We start from the raw sequence: 14,624 nt of genomic DNA, 5'->3' as shown, positions 1-14,624 counted from the left end.
TTCACGTGTATCAAGCTGCGTCAAGGCGACTTCTAGCAAAATAACATCCCCCTCCTTCTTTGATTTCCAATATTGGCCTGTTCTCAAAGACAACTAACAATTTTGGAAATGAGAAAATTTTGCCGCTAATGTGGAAAAAAATTGAAGTTACAATTTCTCAGTAGCTCCTCTACTGTGCCAATGAACTTCTTGGATTCCGAATTGATTTGTGAGGACCTCGGTGTGGACTTAATTAGCATCAGTTCATCAACTTGGTACGATACCCGTCTGACTTGCTGATCATGTTTACTCTTACGTTTAGTCGCCTTTCCCTTTATCCTCTTTAATGCCAGATCACTTTCCTCTTGAGTAGATAATTCATCTCTGGATGGAAAGCTAATTATTTTCTCGATAATACTGGGCACCCTCTCCCCTGTCGTCAATTCCTCCGGAGGTATTTCTGTGGTGCCAACGGCCTAGCCGCAGCGGTAACATCGGTTCCCGTCAGATCACCGAAGTAAAGCGCTGTTGGGCTGGGCTAGCACTTGGATGGGTGACCATCCGATCTGCCGAGCGCTGTTGGCAAGCGGAGTGCAATCAGCCCTTGTGAGGCAAACTGAGGAGCTACTTGATTTAGAAGTAGCGGCTCCGGTCTCGTAAACTGACATTCGGCCGGGAGAGCCGTGTGCTGACTACATGCCCCTCCATACCCCCATCCAGTGACGCCTGTTGGGTTTTCCATGGCCTGTTCGGACGGAGAGTATTTCTGTGGTCGAGTGAGGCAACTCATTGATTATTCTTTCAGACCCACATGTTCTGCCCACGTATAATGTTTCTAAGCGCAGTAAGTTCTAAATAATCTATTGAGCTCTCTCGTAACTCTCTCGCTCATGTTGGATCGAGGATGGTACTTTGAAATGTAAATGGGTTTTATATCTAAGTCGTTCAACATTCGCTTCCAGTATACTAAAGTGACCTGCTTTATGTATAGCTAATGATTCTCTCGGGTTTCCCTAGATTGGTAACATAGTCGTTCTTTATTTTGTCTGTTACCGATTTACTAGTAGCCTTTCTCAACGGATATAATTTCACATGCTTTGACAACATATCCAACACCACAAAGACATATTTATATCCTCCTCTGACGTTGAACGGAGGCCATATAAATCCACGCAGACCTTTTCCAATATTTTGCCCGGGATCATGTTATGCTTTTCCATTATATTTCTAGAATTATACGCCTTTGTCTTCTGACATTTAATGCACATTTTCAATACTGTCCTGATCCTCTTTTAAATATTGCTGAAGTAGCAGCTTTTCTTTGTCTTATCTGCGCATTTTTTTGCATCAAAGTGTACATGCGTGTAGTGTATTACCCAAATTAGATTACTTGTACACTGTTTCGGCCAATAGGCCTTCCATTGATTTTTCTCAGAATCTGCTCTCCTATGTAAGATCCCTCTATATATGATATAATATTTACAGATTTTAGTGTTAATATTCCTGCTCCATTCTGCTTTGATAAGCTCAATATCCTCATCCTTATTTTGTTCCCTTCTTGGGTTTTGTAGGATGATTCGAATTTTGTCCTCATTCTTTACTTGTCTGAGGTACATAACTGATACCTCCTTTTCCCCTGAATCATTTAAGTCCGCTTTGTCCATTACAACAGGTAACCTGGATAAATCGTCTGCCACTATATTATTTTCCCCAGGAATGTACTCGATAGTAGAAATCATACTCCTGGAGAGCAATGACCCATCTGGTCAATCTGTTGTGGCTCAGTCTGCAATCTATAAGGAAAGATAATGCTTTATGATCCGTGTAAACCTTAACCTTTCTGCCCACGACACAATATCTAAATTTCTTGTATGCGAAGACTACTTTCAAAGCCTCCTATTCTGTGACAGAATATTTTCTTTCCCATTTATTCAATACTGTACTAGCAAAAAATATGGTCTTATTTTCTATTTTCCCATTATTTTCCCACTATTTTCAGAGATGAGCCCCTATACCATATTCTGAACTGTCTGCAAAAATGAAAAATGGCTCATTTAAATTCTGGTGGGCTAACACGATACTGTTAGATAATTCGTCTTTGATCTTTTGAAACTCTTCCCCTCACTCTTTAGCTCACACCCAAGTGGCATTCTTTTTAGTTAATCCCTGCAATGCCTGAGCATTGGGTGCCTGATTGTTGTCAAATTTGCGATAGAATCCGGTGAGCCCTAAAAATGCTTTAATCTGATTTTTGGTCTTAGGCTGTGGGAAATTTCTAATGGTTTCAAGTTTGTCAGGGTCAGGATTGATGCCCTCTGCTGGAGTGAGATGCCCTCAAAATTTAATTTCGCCTTTTCCAAATTCGGACTTGTCTAGGTTGGCACTAATATTATTCTTCTCATATTTTTCAAGAACTTGTTTCAATAATTCATTATGTACTTCCCAACTTTTGACAGTAATTAGAATGTCATCGATGTAGACTGTGATTTTGTCTAGCAGCTGTTATCCTAGCACTTAGTGCAACATGCATATGAAGGCTGATGTTGATATATTCAGACCAAATGGCAACACTCTAAAATGATAACTTGTTCCTCTATATACAAACCCTGTACATTTTTTACATTCCTGAGCTAGAGGTGTTTGCCAGAAACTGTCAATCAAGTACGTGCTTGTCAATATTTTGACGCCATTGAACTTCCGCAGCAATTCATCTAATACTTCAGGACAATCCATTTGTAGCTGTATGATTTTGTTCAATGCCCTGGCATCGGGCGTAATTCTAACTCAGTTATCCTTCTTTGTTACAATGATAGGGGGCTACTGTAATTACTTTTGGAGCGCTCTATTACTTTCCATTCAGTCTTATTTTTAATTTCTTTGTACACAGCTTCCCTTTTTGCCAGTGGAGTGGAATAGAGCTTAAACCTAAAGTGGCTACGTGGCCTTACTTGAAAACAATACTCATAGTCTTTCATGCAGCCTGGTTTCTTTGAAAGCGCTCTTTCGTGCTGTAGTCATCTGCGTCCTGAACTCACAGGCTTGTTGCTCAGTTAAACCTTTAATGCTTGCGATCTTTCCTCTGATCCGTATCTCGATGCTTACCACCTCCTGTGACTCTACTCTTGTGAATAAACTAAGGGTTTTTCTCGCTTTGTGGTTCCAACACATCTGTTCCCTGAGTATTCGTATTTTGCCATTACTTTCATCACGCTGTGGTCCCCGGTTCCCTACAGATTGTAATACATTTTCCTCCTGTCCCTCTTTCATTTTCATTACACATTCAGCACAATCTAGCATTGCTCTATTGGCATTTAACGAATCTGCTCCTAGGACTAAATTGACACATAGGCCGGTCATTACTACCGTGGCATTAACTGTGAATGTCTTTTCCTGCAGTACAAATTCCAATAAAATCTGCTTGTTTATAACCTTGCTTCAGGCCCCACAGGCAGTAACCACCGTTACTCCTTGTACAGATAACTCTGGTACTTGCTTATTTTGCTTTATTCTCTCGTAAAAGTCATTTGAGATTGCACTAACTTTGCTACCTGAGTCCAGAATCGCAACTGTCTTAATGTTTTGAACTTCAATTTTAACAGCTAGTTGGTACATTTCCTCTACCTCTGGGCTATCCTCCTCCATAAGTGCATCTTTATTGTTATCACTCTCCTCATATCCCAAGAATCATTTGTGGTCCACTTATTTCGGCCGTTCGCGATTGCACCATGTCCGAATCGTCTACACGTTCTCCGACTCCCCTTGATTTCTTACCCTCTCAGAGTACGATCTCTGCCTCAAAATTGATCATTATTACTATAATATTACCTGCTACCATTATGGTTATTTCCTCTCCTAAAACCTCTTCGAAATCCACTTCTTCCTCTACCTTACGGTTACTTATGTGAGGTCTGTCGTCCTCCCTTCTACCTTGCTCGTTATTATTGTTCGATATGCTATTTCTGTTTGAGTCACGGTCGTTGCTTCTGTTTTATCAGCAAATAATTTTTGCCCTTTCTTTAATTCATTTGAATCCTTTTTTAATTCTTTTTGTCCTTGTTCTATTTTTTCTTCTAGCATTTTTTAAATTTTTTTTTACTCAGATACTACTCTGTTAATACTTCAACCATACTTCTTTATTATCGTGTGTAGGCAATGTATCAGCTGATGCTGTTCAAGGCATAATCTACTTGTTCTACTCGTTGATTCGTTAGCAATGGCGGTGTCAGAGTCATCACCTCTGATATTCACCTTATTTAACTTATTATTAACATTCATGTCATCGACAACAGAATCCACCTCTTCGGTTTCACTACTGCTACTATCTGAAATTGTTTTCTTGGAAAACTTCAGTTTCTACATCAGATGTTTCAGGTAAATAGGTATCATCCATTTGATTTTCTACACTTTCCTCATCTACCATTGAATCAAATTTTTCCTGTACATTCTCCATTATTGACTTTAGGTTAATATGCTCTTTACTTATATTACTAATTTCATTTGGCATGTCCTGAAATTGGCTTGCCTCTTCAATTTCATTGCCCTGAGCCTGCACTGACTCTCTACTTCTAAGATTGTACCGTGTTTCGCTTTCTCCTGACGTTTTGTTATTAAAGAAATTATTAGGAAACAATTTAACAATATTCTTAAAAATCCCTATGTTTGTCAATACTAGCTTCCCCTCGCTAGCTGTAAAGTGATAGCGTACACGCTACCTTCTACTCCGGCGCGATGCTGCTGCTCGCCACGTTTTCTCGTCGTGTTGGGTGTCTTCAGCCATCTCTGCCGTTCGCCGCTTGCCAATCTCTGCCTTTCGTCGCTTGCTGACGTTGGACTGCAGCTGGTGAAGGGACAGGTGTTCCTTCCATATCATCCACCTCGCCTGCTGCACGCTGCTCTGCTAACTGCTCCCTGAAGCTTTGTTTCTTGTAGCGGTGAAATGAAACGTAATCCCTTTGGACCGCGCCCACACTTACAACTTACCACTTCGATTTTGCGTTTTAGCGTTTCCCCTTTCAACTACGCGACGCGGATTAATAAGTGACATTTATAAATTTTGTTGCCTAACAGTTAAAAAAAGAATGGTTCAAATGCCTCTGAGCACTATGGGTCTTAACTTCTAAGGTCATCAGTCCCCTAGAACTTACAACTACTTAAACCTAACTAACCTATGGACATCACACGCATCCATGCCCGAGGCAGGATTCGAACCTGCGACCGTAGCGGTCCCGCGGTTCCAGACTGTAGCAACTAGAACCGCTCGGCCACCACGGCCGGCACAGATGTTAAAACAGGATATAATTTCACAGTACACACAGTGTCGCTTTTTATGTTTTTCACTGTTCATACAATACTGATTCTGGAGTATAATGATAATCATTACGGTCCACTGTTCTCACTAGGATTTTAACGTCTCACACAGTTCGCAGCTCTCGTTAACGGATAGTAGCCTCTTTTTTAAATACACGGTCCCTAGCAAGGAGATGCTGTGTATAAATTATGCATCCCTTTGGAAGTCAGATCTGGAAGCTGGAGAGACTGAATAAGAGTCTCTAACCGTTCTTTCCACCAACCTGTCCTCTTCTAAAGTTGTGTCCCCAGCGCAGATGACAGCTCATCGGCCGTGGGATGTTCTTCAGTGAAGGCTGCTACGCGTCAGTTCGAACCTGTGAGTGTCTGTATCTACAGAGGGCAAGATCTGTAGAACTGACGATGATGGTAGGCGACACTTCTCATTAATGAATGCTGTTTGGTTATTACTCAAATATTCTCACATTTACACTACATATTTGTAAAACTTGTAAACGGTGTATTTTCTTTTTTGTGTAACGTCTTTCTGAGGTATTGATGGGGCTTTCTCTAAAAGGTGGGTTGGACTCCATAAAGAAACAATACCCAAAGTGAGGAGTGGAGCAAGCATTGTTAATGTTAACCTGCTACGAGGCTCCTATTTGGACCTGGCTCACCTCTCACTCAATCCAACTTCATCCGCATTACATTTTACATCAGTTCGTACTAAAATGTTAGTAGCATTGAAAAACGAAAGAAATATCTTAGTCGTACTCCCTTTGCTTCATTGTGATAAGTACTTCAATTTTATGCTTTATATACTTCAGTCCAGACTGGACTCATGGTTGCACAAGTATAATTAACGCTCTGTTCTTCCAAAAAATGCTTCCTTTCAAGCTTCCGTGTGATATCTTGGTTACGGAGGGTAGATAGCGCAATTATAGATAGCAGTCAGCTGCGGTGGCAGTGACATTCATCCTTTTACTTCACGTGTCGAGTGTAGATGATGTTATCTGTTCTAGACGGCGACAGACTTTATCTTCAAATACAATGTGAAGGAGCGCGATTATACGTGGTTTTTCCGAATCGTTCTTAATGAATGTATCAATAACAACACTGACGCTGAATAGATGTTTAGATAACGGTTTGAAGCAATTGTTTCTTGCTATGGAACAATGGTGAGTGTAACAAATTTTTGTTATTTCTTTCCCTATACAGGACAATAGCCTGTACGTTTTTAAAATTGGAAAGTTATGAATGACATGTCTCTTTGGAAGTTAGATTATGAAGCTGAAGAGATCGAATATGAGTCTCTGGCCGTTCTTCCCACCAACTTGTCGTCTTCTAAGGTTGTGTCTCCAGTACAGAAGACATCTCGTCGGTCGTAGAATCTTCTTCAGTGTAGGCTTTTTGCGGGGTACCACTTGCCCAGATTGGTCATCTACAGAGGGCAAGATCTGTAGTGCTCACAGTTAAAGTAGGCGACACTTCTGATTAATGTATCCTGTTTGGTTATTATTCAAATATTCACACATTTACACTATCGTTTACAACACTCGACGTAGTTTTACTAATTGTGTGGTAACTTTTCCATCCAACTTCCGAAATATGATACACATGTCCGGCTCTCCAGTACGCACTGGACAGAGTGAGTATTACAAATTGACAACTAAGTTAAGCCCGATATAGAGTACCACATGTCCGGCTCTGAAGAACGCTCGAAACAGAGTGACTTAACATATTCACATCTAAGTAACGCACGAAGCTGAGATACGTGTCCGGCCCTCCAGAACGTCAGAAAAAGAGTGAGTAGCGCAGCCGATGTACTTCATCTCCCAGCCGCGTCAAAGCGACACGAAGGTGTCCGAAGCACTTCGGTTGCAATATGGTTTCTAAAAACTTGTGAAATTTAATATAGAAAGCGGCAGACTCGTAGGATAACGATGAGAGACTGTCATACTAAAAGCTAGGTTAAATACAATGAAAAGGATATAAATAATTAATAAGAGAAGTAAAGCGTTTCGGCGACAAGCAGCCGAACGTGCCGACCACTCAGAAGCAAGTTAAATACAATTGGCGGACTCTCACACCGGACTGGTACATCTTGTACGATCTGTCGCTTGTACCTCACTCCACTTTTGTACCACATGATACTTCATGTGAATCAAGCTACATCATGGCGAGCTTCTAGCAAAATAAAATACTGGCGGCCACAGCCAGGAATATCACAAAGTTTTTCGTCTAAGTACAGTCTGGCCCGAAACTTCTCTCACCCCCATCTTTTTTGGTCTTGAAATGTATTTATTTATGTACTTACTTTGAACATGTCATAGCAGATATGTGGCAAATGTTGATACCTTACGTTCTAGTTTGTTTAAAGACCCACAACATCAGTATTGGCACCATCATTGTCGCGGCCCAAAATGGTGCAGCGCCAGTCCTCTGTGAAATTTTTCGAAGCATAGGCAGCGTGATTTCTTTGAATGCTTGCCTAACAGCCTACTTCAATTAGTCATTGTCTGGCAGCGTTGTTTCGCGACATGCTGCTTAATTATTCGCCGCAAGGAACTGTCGCATTACATCTGATCTGGACTTCTCGGAGGCCACTCGATCGCGCTCTGACTGATCCTCTTCCTATCCATCTCTGGGGTAGCACTCCATCAAGAATTCTCGAAAACGGAGAGCATAGTGGTCAGAGCTCCAGCTTGTTGAAGCCAACTGTCACCAAAAATGTTCAGTCTCTGGAGCTCTGGAATGAGCCATTCACGCAATATTCGCAACTATGATTGTTGATTCACTACATCGTCAAAGAAATACGGCCCCCCTCCCCCCCCCCCCCCCCCCATGAACCATGGACCTTGCCGTTGGTGGGGAGGCTTGCGTGCCTCAGCGATACAGATAGCCGTACCGTAGGTGCAACCACAACGGAGGGGTATCTGTTGAGAGGCCAGGCAAACGTACTAACGTGTGGTTCCTGAAGAGGGGCAGCAGCCTTTTCAGTAGTTGCAGGGGCAACAGTCTGGATGATTGACTGATCTGGCCTTGTAACAATAACCAAAACGGCCTGGCTGTGCTGGTACTGTGAACGGCTAAAAGCAAAGAGAAACTACGGCCGTAATTTTTCCCGAGGGCATGCAGCTTTAGTGTATGATTAAATGATGATGGCGTCCTCTTGGGTAAAATATTCCGGAAGTAAAATAGTCCCCCATTCAGATCTCCGGGCGGGGACTACTCAAGAAGATGTCGTTATCAGGAGAAAGAAAACTGGTGTTCTACGGATCGGGGCGTGGGATGTCAAATCCCTTAATCGGGCAGGTAGGTTAGAAAATTTAAAAAGGGAAATGGATAGGTTAAAGTTAGATATAGTGGGAATTAGTGAAGTTCGGTGGCAGGAGGAACAAGACTTATGGTCAGGTGATTACAGGGTTATAAACACACAGGTTTATAAATACAAAGTCAAATAGGGGTAATGCAGGAGTAGGTTTAATAATGAACAGAAAAATAGGAATGCGGGTAAGCTACTACAAACAGCATAGTGAACGCATTATTGTGGCCAAGATAGATACGAAGCCCACACCTACTACAGTAGTACAAGTTTATACGCCAACTAGCTCTGCAGATGACGAAGAAATTGAAGAAATGTATGATGAAACAAAAGAAATTATTCAGATAGTGAAGGGTGACGAAAATTTAATAGTCATGGATGACTGGAATTCGATTGTAGGAAAAGGAATAGAAGGAAACGTAGAAGGTGAATATGGGATGGGGGTAAGAAATGAAATTGGAAACCGCCTAATAGAATTTTGCAGAGAGCATAACTTAATCATAGCTAACACTTGGTTCAAGATTCATGAAAGAAGACTGTATACATGGAAGAGGCCTGGAGATACTGGAAGGTGTCAGATTGACTATATAATGGTAAGACAGAGATTTAGGAACCAGGTTTAAAATTGTAAGACATTTCCAGGGGCAGATGTGGACTCTGACCACAATCTATTGGTTTTGACCTGTAGATTAAAACTGAAGAAACTGCAAAAAGGTGGGAATTTAAGGAGATAAACTGAAAGAACCAGAGGTTGTAGAGAGTTTCAGGGAGAGCATAAGGGAACAATTGACAGGAATTGGGGAAAGAAATGCAGTAGAAGAAGAATGGGTAGCTTTGAGGGATGAAGTAGTGAAGGCAGCAGTGGATCAAATAGGTAAAAAGACGAGGGCTAGTAGAAATCCTTGGGTGACAGAAGAAATATTGAATTTAATTGATGAAAGGAGAAAATATAAAAATGCAGTAAATGAAGAATGCAAAAAGGAATACAAAGGTCTCAAAAGTGATATCGACAGGAAGTGCAAAATGGCTAAGCAGGGATAGCTAGAGGACAAATGTAAGGATGTAGAGGCTTATCTCACTAGGGGTAAGATAGATACTGCCTACAGGAAAGTTAAAGAGACCTTTGGAGATAAGAAAACCACTTGTATGAACATCAAGAGCTCAGATGGAAACCCAGTTCTAAGCAAAGAAGGGAAAGCAGAAAGGTGGAAGCAGTATATGGAGGGTCTATACAAGGGTGACGTAGTTGAAGACAATATTATGGAAATGGAAGAGGATGAAGATGAAGATGAAATGGGAGATACGATACTGCGTGAAGCGTTTGACAGAGCACTGAAAGACCTAAGTCGAAACAAGGTCCCCGGAGTAGACAACATTCCATTAGAACTACTGACAGCCTTGGGAGAGCCAGTCCTGACAAAACTCTACCATCTGGTGAGTAAGATGTATGAGACAGGCGAAATACCCTCATACTTCAAGAAGAAGATAATAATTCCAATCCCAAAGAAAGCAGGTGTTGACAGATGTGAAAATTACCGAACTATCAGTTTAATACGTCACAGCTGCAAAATACTAACGCGAATTCTTTACAGACGAATGGAAAAACTAGTAGAAGCCGACCTCGGGGAAGATCAGTTTGGATTTCGTAGAAATACTGGAACACGTGAGGCAATACTGACCTTACGACTTAACTTAGAAGAAAGATTAAGGAAAGGCAAACCTACGTTTCTAGCATTTGTAGACGTAGAGAAAGCTTTTGACAATGTTGACTGGAATACTCTCTTTCAAATTCTGAAGGTGGCAGGGGTAAAATACAGTGAGCGAAAGGCTATTTACAATTTCTACAGAAACCAGTTGGCAGTTATAATAGTCGAGGGACATGAAAGAGAAGCAGTGGTTGGGAAGGGAGTGAGACAGGGTTGTAGTCTCTCCCCGATGTTATTCAATCTGTATATTGAGCAAGCAGTGAAGGAAACAAAAGAAAAATTCGGAGTAGGTATTAAAATCCATGGAGAAGAAATAAAAACTTCGAGGTTCGCCGATGACATTGTAATTCTCTCAGAGACAGCAAGGGACTTGGAAGAGCAGTTGAACGGAGTGGATAGGGTCTTGAAAGGAGGATATAAGATGAACATCAACAAAAGCAAAACGAGGATAATGGAATGTAGTCGAATTAAGTCGGGTGATGCTGAGGGAATTAGATTAGGAAATGAGACACTTAAAGTAGTAAAGGAGTTTTGCTATTTGGGGAGCAAAATAACTGATGATGGTCGAAATAGAGAGGATATAAAATGTAGACTGGCAGTGGCAAGGAAAGCGTTTCTGAAGAAGAGAAATTTGTTAACATCGAGTATAGATTTAAGTGTCAGGAAGTCATTTCTGAAAGTATTTGTATGGAGTGTAGCCATGTATGGAAGTGAAACATGGACGATAAATAGCTTGGACAAGAAGAGAATAGATGCTTTCGAAATGTGGTGCTACAGAAGAATGCTGAAGATTAGATGGGTAGATCACATAACTAATTAGGAAGTATTAAATAGGATTGGGGAGAAGAGAAGTTTGTGGCACAACTTGACCAGAGGAAGGGATCGGTTGGTAGGACATATTCTGAGGCATCAAGGGATCACCAATTTAGTATTGGAGGGCAGCGTGGAGGGTAAAAATCGTAGAGGGAGTCCAAGAGATGAATACACTAAGCAGATTCAGAAGGATGTAAGTTGCAGTAGGTACTGGGAGATGAAGTAGCTTGCACAGGATAGAGTAGCATGGAGAGCCGCATCAAACCAGTCTCAGGACTGAAGACCACAACAACAACAACAAGGTGCCTACTAGACATTGTAGCCCAGATCATAACATGCGGGGTATTGTTAACTAAATCTTCATGGTAATATGGGTTTTTCTTGCTCCCAAAAAATAGCCCTATTCTGGCAAGACCAATAAGTTGCACATTCGTCTGAGAAGAAAACTTTTCCCCGCTGTGGGAGCGTCACCAACATACTGAGTAATCTTGAGGAAGCTTGATGTCTTCGCCGTGTGTCATCACTTAGCTCATTTACGAATGTTGGCCTGAAAGATTTTAATTGCAGATCTGTCTTCATGTTTGTCAGCATTGTTATTTTCTGGAAATCCAAATTCAGGAGATTTTTTTCGTAATTATTTTGTGGGAGACCTGGTCACAGAAGCAGCCACAGCTGCACATGTTTTTCATCGCGTTAAGCCTCTTACAGTCCATCGCAGTATCGTTCGCTCTGGTGGAGCTTCTTTATAGAGTCGTGCCGCAAAATCCCGTTGAGCATCTTCATGGTTTTTCCGGTGTGTGCACGTTCACGAGCCCATGCACTTGCCAGAATACGTTCTTCCACATTGTAGGTACTTGTGCCCGCCATCTGAAACGAAAGAAAAGACATATGGAGTACAAATACACATTATAACCAAAAAGGAAAGGGGTGACAGAATTTTCGGACCTTACTATCCACACCCTGAGAACAGGGCATGCAGGAAAGAATTCGTACTATCAGTTTTTCCGCGGAAGATTATGGCTATCAGACTCTCCAATGAAGATCTGAGGATGTACATGATAATTGTAGGACACTTTCATTTTCACGCCAGTGCGCTATGAAACTTGGACGTTTTAATGCAGTGATGTGTCCTCCAAAAGACACAAGGCACAGCCGTAGAGAGTGCCCACATGACAAGGCCATCTCTGTGAGAGGCGCAACATAGCAGTTGCGGTCAGGCGCCAAACAAGGCTAAGACGATGCGGACTATTTATGCTTCGGCCATGCGTCACTCAAATAGTTATGAAGTAAATATCCATCCGCTAGATGTGGATATAAACCGACACACGGCTCCACTATCTCAGTACCAGCAACAGTATCAACAGTGTCAGCAATGCAAGACTTCATCGGGACGTTTAAACTGTTGCTAAACTCCAGCTTTATACGAAATTTAAGTAATGAAATATTTCTTTTAGTAAATTATGATAACTTGTTGATAATCTATGTTGCCATATATTTTTGTTCAGCTGTTGCGTAACCCTATTTGGCCCTGTGACAAGCTGTGCAATTCCTGCGTGCATGCAAGCCACCTCATAATAGGGTTAGGGGTTCTCTCCTGCCACCTTGTTATGTTTGACACCAAGAGAGATTGGTGAATACACAAGATAGTGAAATATTAGAAAGCTATTACAACATCCTATCAGTCAATTAACAGGGCACTGATGTGGCACCATAATTCTCATGAATAGGTACCTTCCATCAGCAAAAGCTCTACGGAATAATTTTACGATGCCCCAGTTCTATTAGCCAACTATGCTTTGCTAACAATTGTGTGAAAAACTCTTGTTGCTGGTTTATTCTGTATAAAAACACTAAAAATCCTTCTACCTTTTCGTCGTGCATTCTTGCTAGAATCTGTGCAGTCATCAAAGCCAGACTAAAGTTCGATGACCTTTCCTTCATTAAAGGGCAAATCTGCAAACATTCTTCCATGAGAAGGAATTACTTTCATCAGGGTCACGTAAGCGACCAATACAGTCTGACAGGCAGTTCGATATTTCTGTGAGTGGAATTACTAATAATCATTTGGATGTAGATCTAGTGTCTTTTACAACAACTGAATATTTTTTCGGGGTTGAAAACGCGGCAGACAAACGTGCTGAAATTACTCTTGTATCACATAAATCTTCATTTAAATGTAGCACTGTGCTTGTAATTGCTGTATATTGTCGCAGAAGAAGCTGAATCCCACAGTCGTCGTGGTATAGTGGTTACAGTGCTGGACTGTTGCTTGGAAGGTCGTGAGTTCAAAACTCGACTGAATTGTGAAATTTTAATTGCTATAGTCAGTTCGAGTACATTGTATAAGTATCCACATATGTCAAGAATCATTGTACTGGAATTTTCGCCGGCCGGAGTGGCCTAGCTGTTCTAGGCGCTTCAGTCTGGAACCGCGCAACCACTACGGTTGCAGGTTCGAATCCTGCTTCGGGCATCGAGGTACGTGTCGTCCTTAGGTTAGTTAGGTTTAAGTAGTTCTAAGTTCTAGGGGACTGATGACCTCAGATGTTAAGTCCCATAGTGCTCAGAGCCATTTGAACCATTGTACTGGAATGTTATGTAACTGTATATATACCGTTTGTGTTCTGGTTGGAGCAGTTCGCTCCGTGCTCTTGTGTGTGCAAGTGTTGAATAAAGGTTTGTTAACTGAGGTTAGTGTTCGTCACTCATCTATTTACTCCTTCTTCTACGTGACAATATGTTATGTTCAAATGGTTCAAATGGCTCTGAGCACTATGGGACTTAACTTCTGAGGTCATCAGTCCCCTAGAACTTAGAACTACTTAAACCTAACTAACCTAAGGACATCACACACATCCATGCCCGAGGCAGGATTCGAACCTGCGACCGTAGCGGTCGCGCGGTTCCAGACTGTAGCGCCTAGAACCGCTCGGCCACATCGGCCGACCAATATGTTATGTGTCCACCATATTAGCTAACGTTTTCTTACAGGGATACACACGAGTATCTCTTCATATTGTTGTTCTAGGTTCAAGTACCGTCAAACATACAGTTTGCACTTGGAGATGTCGGATGCCGAATGCTGCAATAGTAACAACGTCTGTGCGAGTTTGTGAAATATGTGAAGATAAATCTTCAATTCATAGTACCGCCAGTATTATTTTTATTTGTGTAGATGCTGTCATGGCTTCATACTCTGACTTACACATATATTGTGAAACTACTACCACCACTTAATTGATTACATATTCAAATCATTTATCATTTCTTGCCAAGAAGCGATATTACAATTAGTGTCAATCCGTATCATATATTTTTGCTACGTGGAAAATTAAAAGTTTTTAAAAAGGGACTGGAAGAATGGGTCATAGATTTATCCTGTTGTTTTTACATTGAGTTTATCCATTATCATTAGTTACATTTTTAGTCTCTACAATTTAACATCATTATTTACAGTAGGGTGACCCTACGAGGAGGGGAAACTGTCAGACGAGGTGACAAAGAAAAGGTAGAGG

General features: G+C 41.4%; 1 pseudogene; it reads left to right on the top strand.

The window, feature by feature from the left end:
* The first annotated feature begins 446 nt into the window (after positions 1-446).
* Positions 447-564, top strand: LOC126427390 (5S ribosomal RNA; annotated as a pseudogene).
* Positions 565-14,624: the final 14,060 nt, after the last annotated feature.

The sequence above is a fragment of the Schistocerca serialis genome, chromosome 1 (genome assembly GCF_023864345.2).
Source record: "Schistocerca serialis cubense isolate TAMUIC-IGC-003099 chromosome 1, iqSchSeri2.2, whole genome shotgun sequence".
In the NCBI taxonomy this organism is placed as follows: Eukaryota; Metazoa; Arthropoda; class Insecta; order Orthoptera; family Acrididae; genus Schistocerca; species Schistocerca serialis.
This window is presented reverse-complemented; position numbering and strand designations above follow the sequence as displayed.